Below are 5,251 nucleotides of genomic sequence, written 5' to 3' on the forward strand. Positions count from 1 at the left end.
TGCAAGTGGGAGAAAAACAGCTCTGCTATTTACAGGTAGCTGCTGTGCACAACAGTCAAAACGTCAAACGTTACATTTCAAACACTGCTGCGCACCTGTTGTCTATTTTGCTCTTTTGTAGAATTTGTTTTTAAATACATGGTTCTATGATACAGGTATAAATATACAGATTGAACAGACCTAATAATTGTATCTTTCTTACATTTCACGTTTTAAAAATAGTGTCAACATACCTGAAATGTCAGGCATTTAGAAAAGATGTTAGGAAAGTTTGAATTCAAGTACGTTTTAAAAAAGTTATTTATTTATTTATTCCAAGAGTGAGAAAGAGAGAGAAATACAGAGATTTAGCACCCCAATGGGGCTTTGATGCCACAAACCACCCGTTAGCATCAACTAGCCTGTATCATGAGCAGCCTGTGCCTACATAAATTCACAACCTTCCTTTGTGGATCTGCCTTAAAGAGCATGGTGCTTTACCACTGTGCCATGGTCTGGTCCGTAAATTCAACATTTGGTCATATTACACATTCTAGGCAAATCAAATAAAAAGATATTCAAAAATATTTCTCAAAATGTGTAAATTATATGTTACTTAAAGTTGAAGTCTTATGGAAGATGCATTAACCATTTTAGATTAAGATATAGCTATAAGAGCATTTAGAAAGAAAAACTACCCTAGTGATTACATACACATATACACATACATTCACATATAAAAGATCTTGAAAAGTGCATGGAAAATGCATATTACTAAAAAAAACAATTTATGAGTTTCCAAAATGTTTGCACCAAAATAAATGCATAGTTTAATTCCATTTATCTATGAATTTTTTGATGTTCCTTATATGGGGTTATCAGAAAAGTCATGAGGCATTTTGGCATAGAAAAAATATGTCATGACTTTTCTCACAACCCAATATATTTACCGTATTTGATCATTGATAAGTTATATTGATTTCCCAAATTTGTGGTAATTACTATAATATGAGTATGAATTTTAGGCTAGCCTGTGGCCTGGTGGTTTAAGCAGCTTATCTCAAATAGCTGACTATGTAGTTTGAATTCTGGCCACCTGTGACTTTAAAACTTCACTGGGTGCGTGCGCATGAATGCCTAAAACTACAAAGGGAGGGAAAACTTTCAGTGTTGTCATCTCCTATAGATGCAGGGCTTTCTCCCTTTCTCTCTTTCTTTCTGGTGAACTCACATGCTCTTTGACAATTTAAAGAAAAAATGATTACCAAATTTAGGTGTAGCACTTAATTTAATGTAACTCTAAAACAAAATTGTTATATGGGGGAGATTAAACTTTAATTATTCCTGCAACGTGTGTATGCCTGTGTGTGTACACATTTCTGCGTTATTGTTCTGAATAACCAAATCTGTATGTAAATATAATTAGTAATTATATTCCTCCTTTCCTTCAGTGCCATTACATTCATGACTAATTAAAATATTATTACTCAAAATCAGTAGTTTTCCTTTCTAGCCTGAAAATATAATATTTTCACTATGATTAAAGAAATGAGCCTACTTTTCCTTTTTCTTTTTAAAGTTTTCATATAGGGTGCATATGCTCGCCAGAGAGACAAAAAGAGAGAATTGTAGAAGGATAGTGAGAATTCACTCTCCGGGCAAATGACCATGCTGTATTCCCTTCTCCTTTATTCTCCTTAAGCACACACTCACACACATGTTTAGGGTGGTTTGAAGCCACTGGGTCTGTGACTCAAACCCAGCAGTCACTCATATGGGATTCATTGACCTGCTGGCCTGAGACTATTTCTTATAGAAGGTTGGTGTGTCACTGGCATGATACATAAATGAAAGATATTTTACAAGTTAGATTAGCTCATCAATGAGACAGCATCCCTCAATGGCTCTATGAAAACTGCCACCAATATAACCAGCTACAAGTTTGTTCCCTTGCTATTTAGAATTTAATATTACCTAAATATTTATCAAGGTAAGAATGAATGAATGTCACCTTTCCAGTGCATAATCATTGAAATGGAAGTGACGGAGGAAAGAACCAATGAACTGGAAGATAGAAAAACAGAAATGACCTAGTCTGAACATGAACTGAAAAAAAAAATTGAATATGACTCAGGGACCTATTGATTATAACAAAAGGACTAATATTCGTGCTGAGTTCCAGAAGGAGAAGAGAAAGACAGTAGGGCTGACAAAAGTATCTGAGGAAATGATGACTGAATATATTCCCTAATTAGCAAAAGACAGAAACCCACAGATCTAAGGTTATAAATGGGACAATGGGATCTACCAGTAGATTCTAATTGGCATTTATAGAATACCTGACAAAATCAACAGCAGAATCCACACAATTTTTCAGCATCTACAGAACATACACCAACATATACTACAACATTTAAGCATACTGTATTTGTACAGAGTATGTCTCCGACCACGATGGAACCAAACAGAAGTCAGTAGTTTAAGTTTAAAAGGAATATTTTTAAACACTTAGAACCTAAAAATCATACTTCTAAATAATCCATAAGTGAAAGAAGTCTCAATGAAAATTAAAAAGGTATGAATTGAAACGAATCGTGGTGAAGGGGTTACATTTTCATCTCTCTTAGCTGCCCGTCCTCCTTTACACCATCTAGTGAATCTAGTGGAACTCTGTATGCTGTGATTATTGGAAACTTTCAGAAGCAGATATCTGCATTATGCCAAATACCACTTTACCAAAACTGCATGGAGTCCAACTGGGCTAGGGATAATGTAGCTCCTTGATTAAAACAATATTACAGGGAATATGTAGAAGAACACAAGTTTTTCTTAATGTTTAGTTATCTTGTTAAACTGCTTTCTAATACAAAGAGCTTAGAGAAGATATTTCTTTATGCAAATTTATTTTAGAGAAAATTTAAATATGTATTATAAGGAGAAGGGATTGCAGCGTGGCCATCCCCCCCGGGGGGTGATTTCTCGTTTTCTGTTTCTCTGTCTCTCTCTGTCTCTGTGTGGTGAGCGCACACGCCCTATAGCAAAAAACTCTCCAAAAAAAATATGTATTATATTATGGTATTTCAAGAATGTTATAATCTTAAATTTTTAAAATCACACTATTAAGATAACTTATACCTAGGTAATAGAAACATGCGTTGTTTAGGGGTCAGCAGGTGGTATGGTGGTTAAGGGTGCTGGAATCCCACATGGCTGACCATGATTCAAGTCATGGACCTGGCAGCTTGCTTTCTCACTTTCTCTCTCTCTTAAATGCTTTCCCTCTCTTGCTCTGTTTCTCTCTGGTCAAATTAAAATAATGGTAATAATAAGAAAATAAATAAAGTTAATAAAATAATTCTTAAAAAAAAGAAATATGCATTGTTTGGGGCCAGCAGGTGATGTGGTAGTTACAACACTGGACTCTCAAGGGCTGTATTCGGTGGCTGAAAATCATGCTGGATGTATACGTATGTGTGTCCAAAATCCCAAAAGAAGAATAAAGAGAAGGGATTGCAGTGTAGCCATGTCCCTTCGGAGTGATTTCTCACTTTCCCTCTCTTCATCTCTCTGGTAAGTGCATGTGCCCCATCATAAATAAAAAAAAAAAAAAAAAAGTACAGTAGTCACTGGTTGATTTGAAATAATTGAGTATTATAATTTTGTGTCTAAAGCATTGCATGTGATTAATATTAAAATAAATATAGTCACTTTGTAAAGTTCAAAAAGCTACGCAGAATATTAAAGTTGTCCTGAAAGTATTTTATTTGTATTCATAGAAATGCAAAAATCACATTAAATATTTAAATTATGCCTACGTTTTTAGTATCTGTATAAAAACTTAGCATTATTTCTTTTACTGATTAGAATGTTTCCTATATACAAAGTAAGTTCAAACACTTTGCAAATGTCTATCTAAAGTTAGCAGTTTTATAGCCATTCTTTGAGGAAATTTTATCTAGGCTCTAGAGTGAGAATTATTTTTGAAAGTTTAAGACTAATTTGATATAATTATAATTCTCAAAAAATCCTGTATCACATAGCCAACAAAATTCTAAAGGAAGCAATTTTTGAATGAAGCATGAAATAAGCATTCTTGAAAGAAAATGTAAATTTACTGTCATAAGTTCACTATATATTCATATCAATTTACATAGAGAAATGAATTGTTTATTGCTAGATAATTTACAGGAATTCATTTCTGAAAACAAAAAAAAGCCACTAGATCTTTTACTGAAAAGGGAAATAATGAACTATATTAGCATAAAATATTAAATTGCATTCATAAATAAAAAAAAAAAAAAAAGTACAGTATTGTCACTGGTTGATTTGAAATAATTGAGTATTATAATTTTGTGTCTAAAGCATTGCATGTGATTAATATTAAAATAAATATAGTCACTTTGTAAAGTTCAAAAAGCTACGCAGAATATTAAAGTTGTCCTGAAAGTATTTTATTTGTATTCATAGAAATGCAAAAATCACATTAAATATTTAAATTATGCCTACGTTTTTAGTATCTGTATAAAAACTTAGCATTATTTCTTTTACTGATTAGAATGTTTCCTATATACAAAGTAAGTTCAAACACTTTGCAAATGTCTATCTAAAGTTAGCAGTTTTATAGCCATTCTTTGAGGAAATTTTATCTAGGCTCTAGAGTGAGAATTATTTTTGAAAGTTTAAGACTAATTTGATATAATTATAATTCTCAAAAAATCCTGTATCACATAGCCAACAAAATTCTAAAGGAAGCAATTTTTGAATGAAGCATGAAATAAGCATTCTTGAAAGAAAATGTAAATTTACTGTCATAAGTTCACTATATATTCATATCAATTTACATAGAGAAATGAATTGTTTATTGCTAGATAATTTACAGGAATTCATTTCTGAAAACAAAAAAAAGCCACTAGATCTTTTACTGAAAAGGGAAATAATGAACTATATTAGCATAAAATATTAAATTGCATTGTTTCCAAAAACTAGAATATCCTTATTATTGAAAAGTAAAATGTAGTACATATGCAATAATAAAGCCACATGGGTTATTGTATACTTTATATTTATACATTAATTTCAGAAACAGCTACTAGTACTGCTTTTTTATATTGAGTTTATTGAAATCCTCAGATCTTTCTTTCAGTTGAGATACTTTATCTTTTTTCCCTTCAAGTACTTTTGTAGTTATTTTTTGGAGCTACATGCATGCTTTTGCAACCATTCTGTAAAATGTCAATTCCTTTAATTTAATCCAGTTTCTATTCTGGATAAT

The sequence above is a fragment of the Tupaia chinensis genome, unplaced genomic scaffold (assembly GCF_000334495.1).
Source record: "Tupaia chinensis unplaced genomic scaffold, TupChi_1.0 Scaffold000282_1, whole genome shotgun sequence".
In the NCBI taxonomy this organism is placed as follows: domain Eukaryota; kingdom Metazoa; phylum Chordata; class Mammalia; order Scandentia; family Tupaiidae; genus Tupaia; species Tupaia belangeri.